The sequence below is a fragment of the Zalophus californianus genome, chromosome 17 (genome assembly GCF_009762305.2).
Source record: "Zalophus californianus isolate mZalCal1 chromosome 17, mZalCal1.pri.v2, whole genome shotgun sequence".
Lineage (NCBI taxonomy): Eukaryota > Metazoa > Chordata > Mammalia > Carnivora > Otariidae > Zalophus > Zalophus californianus.
Genome location: NC_045611.1, coordinates 22322062 through 22348888, shown reverse-complemented (window position 1 = coordinate 22348888; position 26827 = coordinate 22322062).

Sequence of the window (26827 nt, the reverse complement as noted above, 5' to 3'; positions counted from 1 at the left end):
ATGAAAGAAATATAACATATTTAAGATGGTCTAAGGGTCTTTCACATGTCTGTGTGGAAATCTGTAAGCTTTAATTTTTACAACTAAATATATTATACATGTGGCATGCAACTATACCTTGGAGAAGGGCTTGGGAGTACTCATACCCCACCCTCTTTTTGCATATAATCTCCTGTAAACTGACAAGGTTCAGAGCAGTTCTTTCAGGGGCGCCTGGGTGGCTCAGTTGGTTAAACGACTGCCTTCAGCTCAAGTCATGATCCTGGAGTCCCGGGATCGAGTCCCACATTGGGCTCCCTGCTCAGCAGGGGGTCTGCTTTCTCCCTCTGACCGTCTTCCCTCTCGTGCTCTCTATCTCTCATTCTCTCTCTCAAATAAATAAATAAAATCTTTAAAAAAAAAAAAAAGAGCAGTTCTTTCAGAGAGAACAGAAATACTGTCTCCTGGACTATAGTCCTTAGTCAGACAATGAATAAAGCATAAAGCATTTATTATCCTATTTTGAGGTTGGCTTCTTTTTTTTTTTGGCCAACAGGCATCCTTACTGAACTATAAGATCCAAAATAGAGATGGCTTATCACTGTCATATTTTCACATAGCACAGTGCTTGAACATTATTAGGCCCTTAACTTAATAAACTTGAATGATTGAACAGGTTGGTGTTCATGTTGAAGTTACTCCTTGCAGAATGGAGTATGGAGTATACGTGCTGATGATCAAAAATTTCTCCTTATAGGAAAATGTCATCTCCTTGTGCTGTCAAATCTTTGGGTTCATTTCTGAACATTGAAACCCAACCATTAATTTACATCAAGCAGGTTCAGACAGGAAAAAGGCCAGCCAGTTACATCAATTAGTATCAGAAACAAGTTACCATAAACGACAGAATTAACAGAGGTGGTATCAGAGGCTGATTACTATTACATGAAGAGCAAGGGAAGTTACTTCAAAAAATAACTTTTATTTCTTTAGAACAAAATTTAAATCTATAAATTCCAAAAGTACACAACACTTTCCTGAATGTCTTTTTAGCCTAAGTTAAAGAGAAGTGGTAGGTAAAGGTTTCAAATGAGGTTACTGTCTTGTATTTGCAATATGTGCAAACTTTGGTTCAAGATGCTGGAGATATTTCAGTGTAAAATTACCTCGATTTTTTTTCTTTAATTATCTTTTTCATAATCTGTCTTCTCCTAATAGAGGTAATAACAGAGTGTTTGGATCATTTTCTACTCGTTGAAAGGTTATTATAAATGAAAAACAAGAGCCTTCGCCCCCAAAAGACTCCATTTGATTTAATTTGATTTGATTTGAAGGGTTGTCTCTTCCACAGGCTTACCCAGACTTCTGCATCACAGAGTTGTGCAGTGGGGGCTCTGTCCTGCTCAACATAGTTACTTGCCTGTCTTCATTTAATGACTCTCATAAAAAATCTCTGAATCAGAGCAAATGGTCTATGTTCCTCCACTGCCCTAGTCCTTTGAGCACTGGTGAGGGGCTCACTGATTACTGTGGGAACATTTGCTAAGGGTCTGTGGCTTGGTTTCTGAGCAAAAACTTCTCCAAAGAGTTTTGTTTCTCTTTGTTTTCAAATTTAAAATGGCATTAAAAATGCTTCAGATATGATCTTGCCTTTGAAACAGAATTCTCTCAAGTTGTGTTTAATATTTCTCTACGTGGCTTTCAGAAGCTTCAGACCCTGTGTCTTTAAACATCTTTAGTTCATCTTTGCAGGTACTGGTCTTGTAATACTGAAAAGAAGGTAGGTCTGCTATTTTTGTAATGGAAATATACACCCAGGCTTATTCATTAAGGACAATAAATTAAGCACACACAGGACATAAGTGCCTCTGACTGGGTTTCTGCTCAGATGCCAGCTAGGAATCTGGTACTCATTTATGTTGTGATTCATTGGCCATAGGGGTCTGTCACACACAGAGATGACAGAATATGAGAGCTAGGAGGAACTGCAGAAGGGTAGAAATTTGCACATTATTACTTACATGAGCAGAGTAAACGCATCTTATTCACCCCTTGTAACTAACCTCTTCCCTTTTTGTGCCTCCATCCTGCTGTGTTGTTGGGTGTAGAAAAGGATGAAATTTTAACTTGCTAAGTGAAAGTACTCTAGTTACTTGTGATTTTTAAATGTTTTTCAAGTAACTCACTTTCTTATGAGTAAATGCTACAATCTTCAGTCTTCTTCTCCCTTCCCATGTTCTTTCTGAAGACAATGTCTGGATGTGTAAATGCTGGAGAGTTTCAGTGATGTTTAAAAGGGCATTTGGAAGCAATGTAGAGATTAACTTGGAGCACAAATAGACATAAGCTAGTTCTGTGGCTGAGCTTGGCTGGGACAGTCCCTGTTAATGACTGTGGTACTGATGTCATTAATAACAATGACCAGAGCCAGTTATAGAGACTATAGTCTATGGCCGAGCAGTTACTTTGTGTTAGGTCTTACATTCTGAAATCTTATTATTTCATTTAGTTTATTCCTTCACTCAGCCAGTATCTGAGCACTTTGCATGAGCTAGCCACTGTTTAGGCTCTAGGAGATTTGGCACTGAACAAAACAGACCAATTTCTGCTGTTACAAAATCTACATATCAGTGTTACTGGCTCCTGATCCATGCTTTAGGAATATTAAATGATTCAATTTATTTTACAGGTGGTGAAACAAGTCCTCCAAAAAGGTGACTTATCCAAAGTCAAATAAAAAGTTAGCAAAAAATCCATAATCAGAATCCAAGCTGCCTAACAAACACCTCAAGTATCTATAACAGGGATTAGCAAACTACAGTCTATGAGCCTTATCTGTCCACTGCCTGTTTTTGTAAATAAAGTTTTGTTGGAATATGGCTTTTGCCCTACAATAAGAGTTGGGTAGTTGCGGTAGAGGCCATATGGTTCACAAATCCTATCATATTTACCATCCATCCCTTCACAGAAAGTATTTGCCAACTTCTGTTTTGTAACATAGGTATCTCTACTCATCACAATCTTTTAAGAAGGTGAAGTCATAGCCATTTACCACCTGTGTCGCCTTAAACAAGTCAATTAACCTCTCTGAGGTTCAATTCCCTTATCCATAAATGGGAGATAATAATTAGTGCATTGTTAGTAGTGAAAATTAAATTAGCTAATGTATGTAAAACACACAGTTGATAAAAGCAGAGAAGGTGGTTATTAACATTTCTAGCTGAATAGCTGCTCATTGAGCTCTCATCTGTGGACGTGAAGATACAGGTGTGATTTTGTTTCTTCTGTTTCTGTGCCTTAATAACCAATGGCTTTCTGGGAGTTTTGGCACATGATTTTCTAATGTGAAGGTTACATACAGCACTCAGGTGTAAGCACAATGAGTCTGGGCTTTAGAGGTGTCTCAGCTCAGCAAGAGACATCTTTTCTTATAAATTTGTAAATCACTGCTAAGAGATTTCCAAGTTGTGGGATTGACTTAATGAGAAAAGAGGAATGAGGAGCAATTACATTTACATTAAGTGGACAACATTACTCTTGATAAGACTGCTGGAACTGAAACACCCCCCTCTCCCTCAGGTGTAGTCTTAGCAGTACAGAACTGATTGGTTCATTAAATATGTGTTTGTTTTTGCCTCTGAAATCAGCTGTTTCCTAAGATTATTCCATGGTCACCGAGGACTAAATTCCAATTTATAGTGGAATTGTTAAACTGGCACAGAGACTATGAGAAGTTTCAAGAGAGGTTGGCTTTTAGCATCCATGAAATATGCAAATTGGAAATTCTCTGTGGGATCCATACGGCATTTATAATCCTAGAATTGAAAGAAGCAAGGCTACATACTGCAACAACGTGCTGCAATCCCATCTTCAGTATCAAAACAATCAAATTAGTTAATACTTATCCAATGCTTTCTATGTACCATTGTCTATGTTAAGGATTTTATTAACTTTATCCTGTTTAACACTCTTAGCCATCTTAAGATCTAGGCATTACTTTTCTATTACAGATGATGAAATTGAATCAAGGGTTAACTAGATTGTAGTGGACTGCAGAACTACTGAACTACAGACGTGGTCTGAGATACGCACTCACCAAGTTTTCCTGTTTACAGACAACCATCTCTGTGAATACTTTTATCCCGTTTCCAGAGTTGTATATATGCTTATCTAGGGTGCCTCTGTGAAGCCTTCTCTGACAATACTAAGATTTTACTTCACTCCTATTTTTATCCAAACAATCTGACATTATGCCTAATGATTATCTCACCCACTTGAAATAAGTGAACAGAGTTAGCCAGGATTACAATAACAAACAAACAAAAAACAAGCAGAAGCAAAACAAAACACTCTCTTGAGGGCACCTTTGGTTTACTGTGTCCTTCTTTCCATTAGTCATCTTCTGTGCTAATGAAATATTTACCAGAGCTGTTATTTGCATAAAATTCCTAGCGTTTGCTCAGGCTGTTATTGGGATTTGAATGACAGCTAATATTTATTGTACATTATTCATATTATAGGCACATGGCAAAAAAGTTTTACATGCAACATCTCATTTAACCTTCAAAACAATCCTGTGAGTTAGATATTATCATTTCTACTTTCCATGCAAAGAAACAGACTCAGAGAGATTAAGTAATCTGATCAAATTCATATCACCTCTAAAAGTGCAAGTTAGTATTCATACCAAAATCCATGTAATTTCAAAGTCTGTATTCTTTTAAACACTTCTCCACAGTTCACTACAAAAGCCTAGTTTTTCATTAGCTGTTTAAGGATACTTCATCTTCCTCTAATACACTCTGAAAGATGCTGCTCATCACTTATTTTAAGGGAATGTCTTGTGCCCTTCTGTGTGCCCTTCCAGTTTTCTCTCTGCCTTCATTCTGAGCCTGCTGTCACCTTTAGTTAACCCCCTTCATCTCTATCTCTTTGGATCGTTCTGTCCAGATGCAGAAAACTGGAACCTTTTCATCTAGCTCCCTTTGTAGGTGGAAATACTAACCTCCACAATTAGCATACACTTAAAAATTCTCCTCTATCAGACTCAAATAAACACTTCCTGTCAAACACCATTTACCGTCCATTATAGCTGTTCTTATGCAAGATTGTTTTATTTTTAACTTTTCCTATGTTGAGTAGTTCCTTAAGCAAATTCTCCCCAGAGTAAGGAAGCACTGAAAGACACTCAAAGCAATGTATGCAAAGGACTGTTTCAAAGTGAAGAAGAAGAAGGAATAGGAGGAGCTCAGGATAGCAGAGTTGGTAAGCAGCCTTGTTATGGACATACAGATTGGAATCAAAAGGATCTCGATTTGGATCCCAACTATCTTAATTAGGAACCATATGGTCTTGGAGAATTATTCACTGTTACCGAGTCCTAACTGTACTGAGAATAAATCATCTGCACACTTAACTGAGTTGTTTAACCAATCTGTACTTGCTGAATGCCAACTGTGCCACACTCTTTGTGAAGGTTGATTGGTACAAGGAAGGCTTGTGGTTGGGGTTTAACAAAGGAATCACCTAAGCCAAACAAAGGCTAAATGCCATCCACCAATCTTATGGGGGTCTGGGGGTTTCCATCCAACCCTCTATATTAGTTCATTTCTTTTAAGGGAAATGTTGAGTGTAAGAATTCTTTTAAAGCCAAGGCAGGTTAGGGAGCCAAGGAGAATATTTTCTGAGAATAGAAATACAATACCTGGTCTGATAAAATCTTATTTTATGAATTGATGTAAAAGTTAAACACTACAAGTCATAATATATTCATCACAGCTGGTTAAGTATGTAACAAATTTACTTTAATGATAGATTAGAATGCAAACAATCAGAAACTGCTAGAAAAATATGAAGTATATGGTCACAAAATGAAGAGGCTAATCAATTAGGAATGTGTAAAATGTTCCATGAGAGGAACAGGTTGCTAATAAAGATGTGAAAGTATATTTTAAACTCTCATTGTGATTTTCACAAAAAATGATGCCATGATACTGACATTGCCTTAGGGAGAACTAATGTCCGCTCACATATCCCTCTAAGGCAATCTTTGGGGAGGCTGATTTCCAAGCCTTAACACCTGGCTACTGTGTTCAATGCATTTTCAGGTAGGTTGCTTTTAGATCAGACCAGAAAACACATGTTTTGAAAGGTCTTGATTTCAACTACTTCTTGACTTCCTCCGTACTTACTTCAGGTAATTCTAAAAATCAGAACAAGAAGGGCTCTTAGATACCTTTGGGTCTCAAGCTTTTATTTGACAATAAAAAACAAAAAACAAACAATAAACAAACCCAGAGGCTCCAGTGTGTTATGGGACACACAGCTCGTCCAGAAGAAAAGTCTAGAAAAAGCTGTGAATGGACAATGGTAGCTATTTTTTCTTGAATACCTATTATATTGCAAGGCCAGGTGTTGTGAACACATTGCCACATTTGGTTAACACAATGAACCTGTGAGTAGATATTGCTAACTTTATTTAAAAGAGGAGGGAATTAAAGCTTGGGGAATTGAAGTGACTTTCCCTAGTAACAAGTAATTTATCTGTAGTCCAAACACAGATGTTTGACCTCCAAACTCATTTTTTTTTCAATTCTACAAGTTGCCTCCCTATTCACATTTATTTTGCTAAAAACAAAACAAAACAACAAAGTCCATGCCATGAGTACAACAGTCTTTAAGAAGTTCTGTATCCAAAACTACCAGAAATAAATATACTGGTGCCTGTTTTCTCCTTATTCACTAATTCTTTTGATATAGACATACAGTCTAAGATATGAGAACTTTATAACTCACAAGAAGGAAAACACCCTTTAGCCATACACATATATGTTTTTTTATTAAGAAGAAACAACTTGTATGTATTTAAGAAAATTTAACCCTCACTTCAGCAACCTGATTGATGATGTCTGGAAATATAGTTTACTATACTTTAGCAAGTTACTGGAAGCTTTCCTCTATTACCCAGGACACTAGAAAAAGAGCAAAAAAAACCCAAAAAACAAAAAAAAAACGTTGTCCTGTTCCATTTTTATTCAGTCATGATTAATATAGTGTTGAATAATAATTTTTAATTTCCATTTCTTGAATATATTTATTAATTTACCTCCTGCCAATGCATAGCTCTGTTTGCTGCTCGTTAGAATTTATTCCTGTTCTTCCTAAGTATCATTTGCATAATGGAATGACGAGGTCCATTCACTAGCAGTTGGTTGTGGGGTGTTGGACAGAGCGGCTGGGTTGTAATTAGTGGCATCTGGCCTCTGGTTTCATTAGCATGCAAATGGAACTATTAGAGGCCATGATAGCCTGGTGGCTTCACAACACTCACTATAATGCATATCTGCTTTTATAAGTGTATCAGTGGGATTGTTTTTTATAAAAGAATAAAATATGTATGTGTGAATGAATATGACTATCTTTGCATTCTGGAATCCAAAGGAATTTTTTTTCCATTAAAAAAAGTAGGACCATAATATGGCAGTCTCAACCTTTCCTTTCCATTTATAGGCTGTTAAAAATGTAATCCAAGCTCTTGTTTCTGCCTGGCCTGCCTCCATTCCCCCAGTGAAATTCTTACTCATCTCCTTGACTTATTTTCCCTAAACTACCCAGGTTCATCTTTGTAAAATGTGGGATTTTTTTTTCTCTTTCAAAGACCTTACTCAAGAAATAACAAGGTTCTCTATACCCTATTGCACTGTGTCTAGACTCTTCCCCATGGAAGAATCTTCATGATTCTAATATTACTTGGTACCATTGATGATGATGGATGGATTATAACTGGAGCTAAACCTTGTTGGAGATGTACTGTGTACAAAGGACTGTAATACCATCATTTCATCTTCTCAGAAATTCAACAAATTAGAACTACTAAAATCTTTATTTTCAGACTAAACAGAAAACAGAAACAGAAGAGAAAGAAGAAAAAAATAAGGCTCAGAAAGGTCCTGTAACTTTCCTGGAGCCTTTCAGTATGTGTGATAGGATTTGAATTCAAGCCTCTCTAACAGTAGAATCCCATTTTCTTATCTACTTGTTTCTACTGCTTTCTACAATACATGAAAATTTGGTCTGGAATGCAATTCCGAGCTCTGAGAATTTCCCCAAACAATAGAATTTTATCATCATAAAAACATTTGAAGGCTCACAATTTATAAAATTTGTCATAGTGACATCACTGGATGTTGTAATTATTTGTAACTAGATGTGTATTTGATTTTTGCATGTCAAAGTGATTTTACTCCTTGTCTTCTCATGATTGAGATCACTATTTTCCGAAGAGTGAAGTGTAGAATCTCTGTTTCATGGATTATTTATGGGTGTTACATGACAATGGTGTTTCTTGGTCAATTGAGTTTGGAAAAACTTGGGTTAAACTACATTAGCAAGTTTTCCCTAGAGCAGAATTTCTAAAAGCCTTTTAATATGTTAATGTAAATATACTTAACTTCAAGGGAGGTTGAGAATGTATCTTTTATTTTTTACCTAGACTGTGTGAAGTTCTGTTTGCCAGAAAGGACAAAATTGCAGAGGTTGTGGGTTAAGGACTATTGGATGAGCAATGTCCTGTGTCTAGGATATCTATATGACCCTGGACAATAAATTAAAATTGAGTTCTATATTCCTCAAAGGCCTTTGGGATCACTTCTTGAATCATACATATTACTCACACCTTGATTCATGAAGTTACTGAAATGCAGGAGAGTGAAAAGTATTTCAAATTGTCATTGTAAAATTTAAAGTAGATAACACACACAAAGTATGTAGGCTCATACCCTGCAAAAAGCAAATACTCAAGAAAGGCTTGCTTAATTTAAATATGAATCAATTTCTATAACTTTATAATGATTTTTTGCCTTATCTAACTAATTTTTGAGATGCTATAGTTTGGTTGACAAGAAGAATAAAAAACACTACCATCATCCTTAATAATCATCAGTAACCAGCAGTGAATTAATAACAGTGGCCTCTATCTGTTGCTATCAATTATACGCATTATTAATGGATTGACAAAAATCTGCTAAGGCGTAGATTGTTAGCAGGAATTGACACCTCAGTTATTGCTGGTGTCAGACATTAATTATGGACAGCATAACCATGCCACATTAAAATGCATGCTGTGATGGTTTACGGTGTGGGATAGAAGACCCTTTTTGGAAAGTGGTTTGGGATGTAGACTCAGGGAAACATAAGCACGTGTCTGAGAGAGGAGGTGGAAAGGAGCCTGTGCCCATAAAATGATTACTGACATATGCCAATATGTGTCCTATAAAGCAAAGAGTTGGAGTTGTTAATATGAACCTTCCTGTTTGTCAAATAAAATTTAGAACAATCTGAGTATTGTAGCTATTATAACTAATTTACTTGTAAATCATTAAATCTTAGAAAAAATAAATATTTCTTCATTTACTTCTCAGAGTAAACTTACGGGGAAATTGAAGATGAGGAAATCGAGACAGGTATTTAAATTACTCAAGTTAAGCTACATTTGGTTGGTAAAAGAGTTAAGAGTTGAACACACCTTTTAGAAGTGCAGATATTTTTCACTACGCCACATTATCTCCCTAGAGCTCCTGAGGTTTGGAAGGAATAGTTGGTTATAAAGGGTGACAGAAGGGATGATAATGGAAACTCTGAAATGCTGCAAAGGAAATGGCTTAACCTCAGCCTTCCTAGCGCCTCCTGGGTGCTTAGTGCAAGGCTGACTTCAGTATATGTATTAGGAGGCCAACTCCATTTCCCTCCCAGGGTGGTCAATGATACTGGCTCTACAGTCACATTATATTTTTAATCTGCAGTTTTGGCCTGCTAAATGTGTTGCGATTACAACCAGCACTGATGACGAGTTGGCCTGTGGTGACTCTACTCTTACCAGCTGTGGCTAGATTCTTGCTCTGTTCTCAAATTCTATCATTAGCAGGATCTGCTTGGAGCTGAATGTTGCCCTGAATTTCATACTGGGTTGAATTCATAGATGTAGCAAGGTGAGAACATATCTCTTTCTTATGAATATTTGGGAATACCTCCAAAATCATAAATACTCCTTCATAAATATATCAAAAGAAATAATTTTTCATCCCCAGCGAGTAAGAATATAACATAAAGCAGCAGTGGTCGTGAAATATTTATTTTACACTGAAAAGATGAAAAGACATCCCAAATACTTATTCTATATATAACTGGGCAAGGTTGTGAGTACACAAGATTCCTGAGCTTCTCAGATATTCTAGATTCTCATCTCTGACCTATTTAAACTAACTCCTTGACTATAATTCTTGGATCTTTGGATCCTTTTGTCACAATTTGTCTGCTTTTTCTACAAAATCTCTACAGGGGACATTAGTTTCTGGTTGTTATGAGTATAAAATCCCTATGCATGACACTGATACATTGTATTGCTTTAGACATGGTGCTATGTATGCATTGCCCCTTTGATTCTTTAACTCATCTGTATTAGTCTGCCAGGACTACCATGATAAACACCAGAGACTGGGTTGCTTAAGCTGCAGAAATTTACTGTCTCATAGTCCTGGAAGCTGGAAGCCGGAAGCCCAAGACTAAAATGTTGGCAGGTTTGGTTTCTCCTGAGGATTCCCTTTTTGGATTTCATGGCTATCTTTTTGCTGTGTCTTTGAATGGTCTTTTCTCTATGCACGTGTATCTCTGGTGTCCCTGCCTCTTGTGACAAGAACATCAGTCACATTGGATTAGTATCTCACCCTTATACCTTCATTTAGCCTTAATTACCTCTTTATGTTTTTTTTTAAGATTTTATTTATTTATTTGACATTGAGAGAGACAGCAAGAGAGGGAACACAAGCAGGGGACATGGGGGAGGGAGAAGAAGACTCCCCGCTGAGCAGGGAGCCTGATGCGGGGCTCAATCCCAGGACACTGGGATCATGACCTGAGCCAAAGGCAGACGCTTAACGACTGAGCCACCCAGGTGTCCCTTAATTACCTCTTAAAGACCCAGTTTTCCAAATTGTCACACTGGAGGTTAAAACTTCAACATATCAAATCTGGGGTGCAGTGCATACAATTCAGTCCAAAACACATCCAAAAAAAGGGATAGAGTTTATTATAGTTTATTCTGATCTTAAAGATGAGGAAACTGAAGTTTGGACAGACTCTCTAACCAAGTTAGAAGCTAGACCCTTAGCTGTACTATGTTGAGCTGGATAACCAAGCGTAAAGGCTGTGTGAGGGTCTGTGCACCAGGATCAACTACAGGGGTATAACACCTTCGATCATCAGAACAAGGTGTTAAGGGCTAAGTTGAATTTGCAGAGGCCAGTGATCAAGCTAAAATAGTTTGGAGTAAGGGTTTTGAACAACTACAAGGGCTAAAATTCCACCTATCTGGAACTACATGATTTTTTTATGATAGATATTTACTAAGCATATATTGCACGTCAGGCAATGAGTTAAGTACATGTGTATGCTTGCAACCACACACATGTACACACACACACACACACACATACACACACACACACACACACACAAAGTAACAGAAAAATCCTATTATTGTTCTCATTTCCCTGATGAGGTCCAGAGACATTTACCAACTTGCCAAAGAGCATAGTTGGAGAACCAGAATTGACCCACTATTTATCTTTTAGTTCACGAACCTTGACTCACTAAACAAAGCTACAACTTGAGCTTGTAGCCTCCACATACCATCCTCAATTCTCTCACTTTTAGGAACCTAGCCAGGTAAGGAAACCTCTCATGGGCTCCTCTCTGCGACTCAGATGAGATCCCTCAAATGAAACAGACAAAAGAGCAAACATAAGTTTATTATGTAACATATCTCTCTTTGCATGCACAGATTCACAAGATAAGGTTATCCACTCACCAGAAATCCAGATAATTTGTATGCTCATGGCGTTTGGAACCTTTTTACCAAATACTAATCCATCATCCCATGAGAGACATAACACTGATCATCTCATATATACCTTAATATTCTAAAGTCTTGGGTGCCTGGGTGGCTCAGTCGTTAAGCGTCTGCCTTCGGCTCAGGTCATGATCCCAGCGTCCTGGGATCAAGTCCCACATCGGGCTCCCTACTCAGCAGGAAGCCTGCTTCTCCCTCTCCTACTCCCCCTGCTTGTGTTCCCTCTCTCGCTATCCCTCTCTCTGTTGAAAAATAAATAAAATCTTTAAAAAAATATTCTGAAGTCTTTTTTTCTAATTTAAGTTCAATTAGCCAACATATAGCACACCGTAAGTTTCAGATGTAGTGTTCAATAATTCGTCAGGTGCATATAACACCCAGTGCTCATTATATCACAAGCCTTCCTTAATGCCCATCACCCAATTATCCCATCCCCCCATCCACCTCCCCTCCAGCAACACTCAGTTTGTTTCCTATAGTTAAGAGCCTCTTACGGTTTTTCTCCCTCTCTGATGACTTCCCATTCAGTTTTCCCTTCCTTCCCTATGATCCTCTGCACTGTTTCTTATATTCCACATAAGAATGAGACCATATGATAATTGTCCTTCTCCGATTGGGTTATTTCACTCAGCATAATACCCTCCAGTTCCATCCACGGTGATGTAAATGGTAAGTTTTCATCCTTTCTGATGGCTGAGTAATATTCCATTGTGTATGTGTATATGTGTGTGTGTGTGTGTGTGAATATAACACATCTTCTTTATCCATTTGTCTGTCAATGGACAGCTTGGCTCTTCCAACAGTTTGGCTATTGTGGCCATTGCCACTATGAACTTTGGGGTGCAGGTGCCCCTTTGGATCACTATATTTGTATCTTTGGGATAAATACCTAGTAGTGCAATTGCTGGGTCATAAGGTAGCTCTATTTTTAATTTCTTGAGGAACCTCCATAATGTTTTCCAGAGTGACTGTACCAGATCGCATTCCCATCAACAATGTAGGAGGGTTCCCCTTTCTCTGCATCCTTGACAACATTTGTCATTTCCGGTCGTTAATTTTAGCCATTCTGACTGGGGTAAGGTGGTATCTCATTGAGGTTTTGATTTGTATTTCTCTGATGCCAAGTGATTTGGAGCATTTTTTCATGTGTCTGTTGGCCATTTGTATGTATTCTCTGGAGAAATGTCTGTGCATGTCTCCTGCTCATTTCTTGACTGGATTATTTGTTTTTTTTGGGTGTTGAGTTTGATAAATTCTTTATAGATCTCGGATACTAGGCCTTTATCTGACAAGACATTTGTGAATGTCTTCTCCCATTCTGTCAGTTGCCTTTTAGTTTTGTTGACTCTTTCCTTTACTGTGCAAAAGCTTTTTATCTTGATGAAGTCCCAATAGTTCATTTTTGCTTTTGTTTCCCTAGCCTCTGGAGATGTGTCTAGCAAGAAGTTGTGTGGCTGAGGTCGAAGAGGTTGCTGGCTGTGTTCTCCTCAAGGATTTTGATGGATTCCTGTCTCACATTTAGGTCTTTCAACCATTTTGAGTCTATTTTTGTGTGTGGTGTAAGGAAATGGTCGAGTTTCATTCTTCTGCATGTGGCTGTCCAATTTTCCCAGCACCATTTATTAAAGAGACTGTCTTTTTTCCATTGGATAGTCTTTCCTGCTTTGTCAAAGATTAGTTCACCATAGAGTTGAGGATCCATTTCTGGTTTCTCTATTCTGTTCCATTGATCTATGTGTCTATTTTTTTGCCAGTATCATACTGTCTTGATGCTTACAACTTTGTAATAGAGCTTGATGTCCTGCATTGTGATGCCACTAGATTTTTTTTTTCCAACATTCCTCTGCTATTCGGGGTCTTCTCCTATTCCATTCAAATTTTAGGATTATTTGTTCTAGCTCTGTGAAAAATGTTGATGGTATTTTGATAGGAATTATATTGAATGTATAGATTGCTCTGGGTAGCACAGACATTTTAACAATATTTATTCTTCCAATTCATGAGCAAGGAATGTTTTTCCATGTCTTTAGGTGTCTTCCTTAATTTCTCTCATAAGTGTTCTGTAGTTTTTAGACTACAGATCCTTTACCTCTTTGGTTAGATTTATTCCTAGGTATCTTATGGTTTTTGGTGCAATGGTAAATGGAATCGATTCCTTAATTTCTCTTTCTTCAGTTACATTGTTAGTGTATAGAAATGCAACTGATTTCTGTCATTGATTTTATATCCTGCCATGTTGCTGAATTCCTGTACGATTTCTAGCAATTTTGGGGTGGATTTTGGTTTTCCACATAAAGTATGTCATTTGTGAAGAGTGAGAGTTTGATTTCTCCTCTGCCAATCTGAATGCCTTTTATTTCTTTTTGTTGTCTGATTGCTGAGGCTAGGACTTCCAACACAATATTGAACAACGGTGGTGAGAGTGGGCATCCCCGTCATGTTCCTGACCTTAGGGGAAAAAGCTCTCAGTTTTTCCCCATTGAGAATGATATTTGCTGTGGGCTTTTTGTAGATGGTTTTTATGATATTGAGGTATGTTCCCTCTATTCCTACACTGTGGAGAGTTTTAATCAAGAAAGGATGACGTATTTTGTCAAATGCTTTTTCTGCATCAATGAGAGGATATTATAGTTATTGTCCTTTCCTTTATTAATGTGATGTATCACGTTGATTGATTTGCGAATGTTGAACCACCCCCTTGCAGCCCAGGAATAAATCCCACTTGGTTGTGGTGAATAATCCTTTTAATATACTGCTGGATCCTATTGGCTAGTACCTTCGTGAGAATTTTTGCATCCATGTTCATCAGGGATATTGGTCTCTAATTCTCCTTTTTGGTGGGGTCTTCATCAGGTGTTGGGATCAAGGTAATGCTGGCCTCATAGAACAAGTTTGGAAGTTTTCCTTCCATTTTTATCTTTTGAAACAGCTTCAGAAGAATAGGTATTAGTTCTTCTTTAAATGTTTGCTAGAATTCCCCTGGGAAGCCATCTGGCTCTGGGCTGTTGTTTGTTGGGAGATTTTTGATTACTGCTTCAATTTCCTTGCTGGTTATGGATCTGTTCAGGTTTTCTATTTATTTCAATTTTGGTAGTTTGTAAGTTCCAGGAATGCATCCATTTCTTCCAGATTGCCTAATTTGTTGGCGTATTGTTGCTCATAATATATTCTTAAAATTGCGTATATTTCCGTAGTTTTGGTCCTGATCTCTCCACTTTCATTTGTGATTTTATTAATTTGGGTCCTTTCTCTTTTCTTTTTGATTGGCTAGAGCTTTATCAATCTTATTAATTCTTCAAAGAACTGGCTTCTAGTTTCATTGAGCTGTTTTTTTGGTTTCTATTTCACTGATTTCTGCTCTAATCTTTATTATTTCTCTTCTGCTGGATTTAGGCTTTATTTGATGTTCTTTCTTCAGCTCCTTTAGGTTAAAGTTAGCTTGTGTATTTGAGACTTTCCTAATTTTTTGAGAAAGGCTTGTATTGTTATGTACTTCCCTTAGGACTTAGGACTACCTTTGCTGTATCCTAAAGGTTTTGAACAGTTGTGTTTTCATTTTCATTTGTTTCCATGATTTTTTAAAACTTGTCTTCAAATTCCTGGTTGACCCATTCATTCTTTAGTAGGAAAATCTTTAACCTCCAAGTGTTTGAGTTCCTTCCAAATTTCCTCTTGTGATTGAGTTCAAGTTTCAAAGCACTGTGGTCTGAAAATATCCAGGGAATAATCCCAAACTTGGTACTGGTTGAGACCTGATTTGTGATCTATTCTGGAGAATGTTCCATGTGCACTTGAGAAGAATGTGTATTCTGTTGCTTTAGGATGGAATGCTCTGTATATACCTGGACGTCCAACTTGTCCAGTGTGTCATTCAAAGCCCTTGTTTCCTTTTTATCTTCTGCTTAGATGATCTGTACATTGCAGTGGGGGGGGGTGTTGAAGTCCCTACCATTATTGTATTATTATCAATGTCTTTCTTTGTTATTAATTGGTTTCTATAATTGGCTGCTCCCAAGTTAGGAGCATAATTATTTATAATTGTTAGATCTTCTTGTTGGATAGTCCCTTTAAGTATGATATAGTGTCCCTCTTCATCCCTTATGGCAGTCCTTGGTTTAAAATCTTATTTGTCTGATATGAGGATTTCTACCCCAGCTTTCTTTTGAAGTCCATTAGCATGATAAATAGTTCTCCACACCCTCACTTTCAATCTGGAGGTACATTTAGGTCTAAAATGAATCTCTTGTAGACAGCATATGGATGGGTCTTGCTTTTTTTACCCAATCTGATACCCTATGTCTTTTGATTGGTGCATTTAGCCCATTTACATTCGGAGTAACTATTGAAAGATATGAATTTAGTGCCATTGCATTACCTGTAAAGTCCCTGTTTTTGTAGATTGTTTCTGTTTCTTTCTGGTCTATGTTATTTTTGGGCTCCCTCTTTGTTTACAGGATCCCCTTTAATACTTCTGCAGGGCTGGTTTACTGATCACAAATTCTTTTAGTTTCTGTTTGTCCTGAAAGCTCTTTATCTCTCTATTCTGAAGTATTTTACCAGTCCAATGCTATCAACCTACCCCATTTATGTATTCTACAATTTTTAAGACCAAGTTCATTTGGTTTTTGTCCATCCCACTGGATAAAAAAGGGTACACTAGGATGGAAATTATGATGATGATAACCAAAAAAACCATGTGTTTATTAAGCCCTGGAAAATGAGGTAACAACTGTAATTGTGTGTAATTATAGTTAATCCTGAAAGTTCTATGTAAAGATAAGATTATTACTCTTATTTGACAGAAGAAACTGTGCTTTATGATGATTAATCACATTTTCCATAAGCAAGTGGTGTGACAGTATTACGATTACAGTTCTATGATTCTATAGACAGAGATAGAAAGATGATAGATAGATAGATAGACAGATAGATAGATAGACAGATAGGTAGATAGAATTCTGCATACATTATTTCCCTCTGGAAAATGTCTGTATGAAAATGAAGTATATCTCAATAATTTCCTGAAAACATAGTACATTCTTATGTGCTTCAATAAAATTTCTATCATTCTGAAACTTTTAGTCTTTACTATGATAAAGGTAGAAGAAATATTTCTAACTACTTCACAAGAGTGTAAACTCTCAACTCTCTGGTTTTTATAGTCTAACTCAAGAAATCACTCTTATTATTTTGCCTTCAATTTAGAAGGTATTCAATGCTACTAAGTACCAGTAAAAATCAGTAAACATTGACAATGTAAGCATCTATAATATAAAACTAATGAGTACAAAATGTATTTAATAAGTATAATGTTAATATAGTGGTTTACTATATATTAACTTTAGTGCTACACACTTTATATGACTTAACTCTTTGTTTTTTACACTAATTCAATAAGTAGAAATAATAAGCATTATCATTTTATAGATGAGGAAATTATAGAACAGAGAAATTAAAGAATTTAATTAGTTGGAGGTTAGAATTGACCCTAGATACAAACATCATCATTCATGTTGTTAAGCACTAAACTATACTAACCCTCAGTCACGGGGGTGGGGGGATATTGAAGTTACAAGATAGTGATCAGAATATCTATTTTATTTATTTATTTTTAAAGTTTTTTTTTTGTTTTTTTTTTTTGACAGAGAGAGACACAGCGAGAGAGGGAACACAAGCAGGGGGAATGGGAGAGGGAGAAGCAGGCCTCCCGTGGAGCAGGGAGCCTGACATGGGGCTCGATCCCAGGACCCTGGGATCATGACCTGAGCTGAAGGCAGACGCTTAACACATGAGCCACCCAGGTGCCCCTTATTCATTTATTTTTAACTCTTGTGAAAGATTATTTACAATGATGGTCCTGATTAATGGTATTCCTGTTTATTTGTGATTTTGCAGCTTTTACCACTATTGACAGAGTCTTTGACCATCAACTCAATCTGGGCCAGTTTTCTTTCTTTGATTAATAGAATGCAATGGAAGCAATGGGATGCCTGCAGACTTGAATATTCTACTCCTTTTCTTGAAATGTTGCTAGTGCTGTGATAATGACCCAAGACTATTCCAATGGATGATCAGAGATGATGTAGAGAAGGTCCCAAGTGTAGAAGCTAAGGCCATCTTAGATCGGACCTTATCTTCAACAGGCAAGACAATGCAGATCATATTAGCATCCTACAACTGACCATAAACACACGAGTATGCTCTGCTGGGAGAAGAAATACTCTGCTGACTTTTAGCTTGGGAGCAATAAATGTGTCATGTTTTAAAAACTTTTCAGTGATTGTGGTTCAGCAAATTGGGTTGAATAAGATTACTAGATGGTTCATAAAATTTTAAGAGAGTTTCCCTGGAAAGAAAAGAATCTAGAAGGATGAAAAAATGTTAAGATGATTGCAACATCTGGAAGTCCTCTGGGATTCCAAATCTGTATGGGGGAACAAGAAAGTTGTTCAACTGTCACTACAGATTTCTTCAGCAGGTTCCAAAGAGAGTGATGAAAAAGGAAGGATATTTCAGAGGGCAGAGCCAAGGACTGAAGAGTGGGTATAAGAGCCATGGCAGACAATTTACAAGAGATCTAGTCCTATGAGATGAGCCTAGGGAAAATGCTCCATTCTTAGTTAGAGGTGGGGGCTGATAGGCAGTATTTGACCAGTGTATTTTCAGAATTAGTATGATCAGTGATGCTATGTGTCTCCCATTCCTCTCTCTCGTTTGTAGAAGGACAATATGCATTGTGGTTATCCTATCCCTGTGTTGCTAGGATACACTGGGTGTGTATGAGGCAGATAAGTTGCTTTTTTCATTCATAGATCTCTGGATCAAAAGAACTCACCTCCAAGGAATTGCATCCAGACCTGATGTATATCATAAGGTTTTGTACATGCACCCTGTTATTGGAATTGTATGAGACATCTGGGGATCTGTGGAAGGGTAAATGCATTTTACATGTCAAAGAGATAGGAATAATTTGGGCCAAAGATCAGATCATAGTGAACTGATTGCTTTGATGAGCCAAAAAACAATTTTCTTATTTCAACATTTTTTCGCTGAAAGATTTTGGTTTTCACTCACTCTGACTCTTGGCTGGTCTTGTGTTACCACTTTTGAGCCTAAGCCTGGAGAGATTTGCATACTCTGCTTGCTTTCATTCTGGACTGAGCTGACTTTTGACATATTGCCTCCGCAATAAAAATAAAGCCAAGTCAGTCTACTGAAGGCTGAAGGACCTCATGAAGGAGAGCTGAAGGACTCTAGTTATCAGAGGGTCAACCATGAGGCTGCCTTGCCTAATCAACAAGACCTGACCACCAATGTATGAGGTAACTTAACAAAAACTTAGAGATCACATAGCTGAACACATCCTGAGGTGCTGACGGACAGAATTTTAAGCTTAACAAATTGTTATTATTTTCATACTCCATATTTTGGGGTAGTTTATTCCACAGCAATAGTAACTGATTCAACTCTGTGGCTTCTTATCATATGGCTTCAGTTTTCTCATCTGTAATTTGTGGATAAAATCAACTTTAGGTTGTAATCATATTAAGAAATTAACAAATTTAAACATCTAGAACCTAGTAGGATCCCAATAAATATGTTTTTTCCCAACAAATATTTTAAGTGAATTTACAAATAGTTAGTATTCAATAAACTTTTTTCCAAAATTGCATGTAAATACTATGTAGTGAGGGTAATTGTGAAGTTTTTCTCCATTCCCCTACACTGGAGAATAAGAAAATGTCTTTGGGTTCTTTCAAAACAGATTGTTCTGCCTCTGTAATGGGTACCTATGGGATTGATTGAAGAACAATGCCATATTAGAAGTCATAGTGGTTTGAGGAAAGACAGGAAACATTTTCTATTGAGATAAAGATAAAAGTCTTTTCTTAGGGAAAGGTAGTAGCTAAGTGCTTTGTAAAAATAAAGCAGAATTATTAGTCTAAAGAAAAAATAAAACTCCCACAAATTATATATTATGCCTTTTAAAGGAAAGTAAGAAGTCAAAGTCATTGTACCAACCTCATGATGCACTTTTTTTTCTAGAAAGGTTTACACTAATAATGCTGTAATTTGTTCCAGGTTACTATTTTTTAGAGAATCTCATTCTTTTTTCTAGATTCAGGTATTGTAATATGTCAAGGACTACAGACTAAACTTTAACTTTGGTCTTATTTTGGACTAAAGGCATCAATCCTACACCAGGTACAGGTCCTATGAGACATGAGGGGAAAAAAGGCTTACATTTTTACTTATGGTCAAAAATAGAGTACAGAGAAACCAGAAGTTATTCAGATCCTACACAATTCTGTATTGTTGTTGAATAATATAAAGGAGGGCTGGGATGGTAGAGCTTTGGCAGAGATCCAGGATGAGGAATTAAGACAACTGTAGCAATGAATTGGGATATAATGTCTCAGATATTACTCCTATTATAAAAGTAATTTAACTATATTATTCTCAGTTTTCTCATTTGTACCATGGTGAGAGGCCAAGTAAATGATTGCTAAAGTCACTAAAATTTAAAATCTTAAATGTAACTCCCCTCCTGTACAAACCCTCTCATGCAAGGGACTGTTTAGGCCTTGGATGAGGGCTTATCCAACTTTTCTAATGTTGAAATAGGAAAGTCAAGGTCAGGGATACAGTGAGGGATTCTATGCAAAATAGTTTTCACAGGTTCAAGAGAGTCTGGAGACTCATAGTAACACTCACTTCTAACCTCCTTTATATGCTTTGAACCTAATAATAGTTTCTTTTTTTCCTCCAACCTTCGGCCAAGCACAGATTATAACACATAGCAGTAAATTTACAAGCATTTCTTAAATGTATATTAAAGAAACTCAATTATCTTTTGAAAGATACATAAGCAATTAACTCCTAGAGTGTGAGACTTGGATGTGGGAGAAAAGAATAGTATGGTATGGGTACATGGAGAAGAACCTGAAGGACCAGCTATGAGGTTTTAAGAAACTTTACAGAAAGAGGCCATATAAGGAGGGTATTAAAAGATAAATAAAAGTATGAAGTACAGAGGAAAGAGAGAAAAACTTCAAAAGAAAGAGAACTCTGGTAGTTGATTCATAATATGGGACTCTCATTGTTTGAGATGTCTAGGTATATGACTAACTCAGAGATGTCAATAAAATATTTGTTAAACTCAACTGAATCAAAAGACCTCCCTCTCACTCCCTGAATTTGAAGAAGACCCAGATTATCAGGAATGGATGCTAGTTGCAGCCTCTATTCTGACAGTGTTCTACAAACTGACTGCAATGTTTTGCCTCACTTTTATTTCTCTTCAGGTTGAGATACTAATGGTGTAACCAACATGCTGTAAATGATGTTTCATGAATATTGTGTATAGTAGTTTGTTTGGAGAAATGTCTGCCTGTTTTGCAGTGTGTGTATGTATGTATATTTATGGGTGCATGTTTGAATATTGTGAAGCTAATTTCTGAATTTTTTGCTGATTTAATGGCCATGTCTCTGAGATCCCCGTCTCCAAACCAAGCAGACATTATAATTCTTTATAGCATAGAGACCCTGATGGTATGACACCAGTCTTTGGAATATTACAAATGGGAGTTCAAATCCCCCCTGAGTGTAAGTGACTCTCAGCAGAATAAATGACAGTAGCTGCAGATTACATATGCAAGTTGAATTTTAAAACCAACAATTAACTGAGAATGGTTCTGTGGCTCAGTAGGTAAGCTTGGCATGATCAGTTAACAAGGCCTATCATAAACCAATAGATACCATGTATCTCTTTTCTTTCTTTTCTTTTTTTTTTTTCTAATTGACACTTCATCCCATTCTACCTGACAGTCCCTGTCAGCACTGAAAAAAAAAAATAGACATAAAGAAGTCCATGGCAATGGAATGGTATTCCCCTCAAAGTGTTTAAATATATACAACTCCTAAATTTCAGATTTGTCAAGAATGTCTTGGGAGACTTTAATATAATCCCCTTAGACGGTTGCTCAAAGAACAGAAACAGCTCCAACTATTACAGAATCAGGAGTTTCCTAAAACCTAGTAGCTCTTCCCCTTTCCTCTGTCCTGACAAAACTAAAAATTAGCACTCTTGTTGCTGTTCTGGTCCCTAAGGGAAATGAAATACCTTCCTGTCCTGTCTACCCTTTCTCCTATAAAAGCTAACAAACAATATGGAATTTTAGTGCTATTGTCTCTTAGAAAGTTTAATGAAAGTGATTACGATGACTTGGAATCTTATTTAGACCTATATATATGGCTCTGACCATTGGAAACCATAATAATATTTGTTTCATCTATTCCACTGGGCTGTCGTAAGGTTTACGGAGATAACGGATATAAAATTGTTTGGTATAATGCAGTTTAGATATAAGGAGTTGTTATGCATATATGTATTACTTTTGTATTTATACCTCCTTTCCAAAAATGATTTTATGTAGCTAATGCATATTCAGTAAAAAAGAAAGCATTCTACTTAAATCAAAATATAAAAGGACAAACTTTAAAAATATTTTATTTTGCTTTCTAACCTTCTAGTCCTCTATGTGTTCTGAAACTCGCCATATGAAGACTTGACTTAACCTCTAAGAATTCTGTGTACATTTAGAGCTATTTTTTTTTAAAGAATTGAGGCAACTCAATTTAGAATGTCCAGGAACAGGTACATACTGTCATTTAATAAATATTTGTTTCTTCACTAATTATTTAGCTTAGCGTATGTCCCCTGTGCATCTGGATAGGAAGATACAAGAGAATTATTCCCCAACAATAAAATGTAATTAAAGGGTAATTAAAAGTTTTCAGGAAAAATTTCATGCTTTTGATAGTATGATCCAAGGGTCTCCCAGCACTTCTACTTCTCTGTACAACTCTCAGTGTTATCAGACCAAATCAAACAGTTTTCCATATCCCAAAGTCCCTACCACAATTCCCAGTCTATTGCAAGACATGTTAACTTTCTTCTGCCCTAAATGTCTTTTCTGATTCTCTAAAAAAGGAATGTTCTAGGAATCAGCCTCACAACCTCCTCCTTTAAAGTCCTCATCACTTTAGAATGATCTGTTAGGGAAACAGAGAAAAGAATAGACACTAAGCTAACTAAGGGCAAGAACTGTATAGGTATATGCTTTACCTCCATTCCTTGGCACATAATTGGGATGAATGGTCATTCAATCTATGATGAGGAAGTGTCTGCAAAGATGGGGAGAATATGCTCCTATTCCCTTGAGGTGATGCTAACGCCAATGGCTTTATTAAGGAGAAATTCCCTGCCTATTTAACAACCTGACAGAATCCTACAGCATCTGCTAGCATCCTAGTTCAGAAAATGCTCCAGGATGATCCTAACAGCACTCCATCATTTGCAACCAATGATCCAATGATCAGGAGAGATTGCTGTGGCTTCATTAAACCCATTGTCAATGAAATCTTGAACGCATCTTTTGAATTTAGGACTGTCTCCCAGCCAGCCACTCTAATCACAGAAGTGGTCATTTGCACTTGAGTGCCATCAATTTTACATTGTTGGAGTGGTATATTTAATTCAGTGTTGCAGGGTTGAGGGGAGCAAGGAGGACTCGTCTTTTGTCACACTGTTGCCCTCAAAAGATGTTCTTCCTGAAAAGACTAGAGTGAAAAGAGTGGCGGATTTGTGAAACTACTGATCCTTAAAACTAACACCCCTGTTCCTCTTCCCCACTCTCCTATCCTCATGAATTTTCAAAGATCCTCTGGGTCTTTTTCATGGGAAGATACTGGAATAAAGGAAGGCCTGTCATGATTAGATTATCTCTACTTGTAACACCTAAAAGGTCATTCAGTCTTTTATCTCTAAAAAAACTAACCTTCTTCGGAAATAAATGAAATATGTCCCTTTGCTACTGATTTGTTTCAAAAATAGGAAAAGGTGGAACAATAGGTACATTATAGAGTGTGTTTCTGAAACAGAACTTTTATAAACTGGTACCAGTTTAGAAAATTGGTGAGTTGCAGACAAGACACAGCATCCTCCACTGAGCTGTCAGCAACAACAGAAGTGTTATTTGAGTATACTCTTTAAGCAAACTTTTAACAATCTATACCAGGTCTGTGCAGAATTGAGTACTTGTGGGCTGAGTAATATATTCCAATGTCTACTACTTCCAGAAGATCTAAGATGCTACCTTATCATGCTCATTTTTTGCAGGTAGAGAGAGAGGTTAAGCTGTACATCCAAGGTCACACTGGAAGTGAGTAGTAGAAATATATGTTCTCATCCCTTCCTTTGGACTCAATGCTCCTGTTGCTTATAAAGAATGATATGACTATTACATTTTTTCACCAAGCTATTCCCACACGCTTACCTGATAACAACCACACAGTTTTTGGTCAGTTAGGGAAGTACTCTTACCTTCCGGAAAGGCAAAACTCTTTCCTAGCACTAGGAAATAAATCCTAATCAATCTGAATGAGATAATCTCAGTCCCTAATTGTTTATGGTTACTCTAGGGGTAAGCATATAATGAGAATTAAATGTAAATCAGTTGGAGGACTTCCTTCCCTGAAGTAAACTATACAGTCCTTAAATCTACCATGTATGGTGGTATGATGGTGCTTAAATCTGTAATAACTATCTGTGTCTAGGAGGTAACAAACAGACGTTTATGAGCTAACATAACAAATTTGGAACCACCTACCTACAGACTTCTTGTTAAATAAGTTAATTATGGCAAAATATGTCAAAAAGTATGGCAAAAGTCACTACATTCCCTTTTGTGCAACTGAAAGCACTACTAACAGATTGATGAGGTCAGAGTATATATCACAAGTAAAGCAGCTTGCATGCTCAGATAGAAAGTGGGGGTAATTAAGACTTGAGTAAAAACAGAGGGTCACTTAAGTCTATATATAATGAAGGGCAAATAGAGTAGAGTTGATGTCGTTCTGAGTCACAATTAGGAAGATGTTTGAATAGAAGCAATAGATTCACTGCTAGTTCGGGCTAGTTGTAGGTCCATGAGATGATCAGACTGGACAAGCAGTCATATGTAGCACAGACCATAATGATATTAGACAGAACAGAACTTGTTCCAAAAATTTGGTATGAACCCAACTAGTGGAAACAATACCAAATTCTAGAAAGCCTAGATATGGTATAGAATTGGGAAACTAGCCCATTGTATAAATTTGGTCTGCTGCCTGTTTTTTTTTTTTTAAGGTTTATTAAAACACAGACATGCCCATTTGTTTATGTATAACATATTGCAATGGCAGAATTGAGCAGCTGAGATAGAGTCCTCTGACCCACAAAAACCAAAGTGTGTGCTCCTGGGTCTTTATAGAAAAGGTTTCCCAATCCCTGAGGTCAAGTATCCTATGAGGATTTCAAAGTTTGGGGACAGAGAGGGTTCTTACATATACAAAATATATGGGGAGTTGGGAAAAAAGAACTGAGAAGTATTGGGCATCCCCTTGCAGGCATCTGAATGGGGAAAATAAATAGCTGCTACCCCACAACATCACAAAAATGCTTTGTATCTATGCCAGTGACTAACACACCAGTAAATGCGATGTTTGCATAACTGAATAAAAGAACAGACAAATTTATAGCTCTGCTAGTATATTTTACAGAGGGAACTTTTTGATATGCTTAGCATCTGACTACCCACTGACTCTTGGTATTTAGGCAGGTAGCCGAAATAAATTAATGCACATGTAGAGTAGCTCCAGATGAAAACGTGTGGTGGATAAGCAGGTATGGGCTTTTGGTGTGGAGGTGGAGGAAAGGGAGAGAGTGCTGACATACAAAGCTTTAGCTTTCTATTTTATCTCATAGATTGCTTTGGGCCCAGAGCCTGACTGATGTCTTACCATTAACCACCAATATGATTACACATACTTTGGATCTAAAATTGCATTTCCAAAACTAAGCATCATCAAAAATTCAACAAAGGAAGAGATGGCTCATGACAATCCAAGTGCCTCTACACAGACAGAAAAATAAACATTTCATTTTTATAAAACTTGCTTTGAAAGCTGAAATTCACATAATGAATTCATAAAGAGACTTTGCTATGATAGGAATAATTTGGCCCTAAAATATGAGCTGTTTTCATTCAGGTAATAATTGCCTGGCAGTATTGAAGTATATGTCCCTCTTCTTTCTGCCAATGCTTATAATGTTGCCAAGAAGTAGACAGCCTAATACAGGATGCCTCATGGCTGAAATTCCACCTGAAGATGTTTGAGCCAGGAGAAAATATCATGGCCAATGTCAGAACCGTGTCTCTTCACAAATACCTGCAGGCAGGAGTAGATTTTCACCTGTACTTACTTGCTCCATCATTTAAACCCAATCATTGAAACAATGACTTAAAAAAAAAAAAAGCAGGATCCCAATAAGAGCTTTATTTTTAGGGCAAAATCTTCCAAATACCAGGCAATCTTTACAAAAAAGTTCTTGTGTATCCTTTCTGTTTGGACTTCCAGATTCTTGCTTCTAATGTGGTCTGGATTATGCTGCCCTTTGAAATGTTATCTCCTTAAGTGAGTCTGTCTTCACTGACCCCTCCTAGTCCCAATGAACCCCACACTCTTGTACTTAGTGCCCTCTACCAGGTCCAAGTAAATATTTATACTATTGGTTAAGGTTTTTTTCTCTCTGAGAAGAGGGGACAATTCCTTTTCATCTATCCCCAGTGTCCATTGCAATGCCTGGAATTGTAATGTTGAAGAACAAATTAATAAAGAACACCAAAGGAACATTAAGCTTTTTTCCTAAATTCAAGACCAATCTTTCTCTGAGATGAAGGTTGATTCCTGACCTTCCTTCAAAGTAAAGTGACAATAAGTATAGTCATGTGGCTTTATGGAGCATGAGGACCTGGACTCGGGGTTCTAGTTTGAGGTCTTTCATTAACTAGCCACACGATTTTGTACAAAAACACGTAACCTGTTTCTTTATCATTC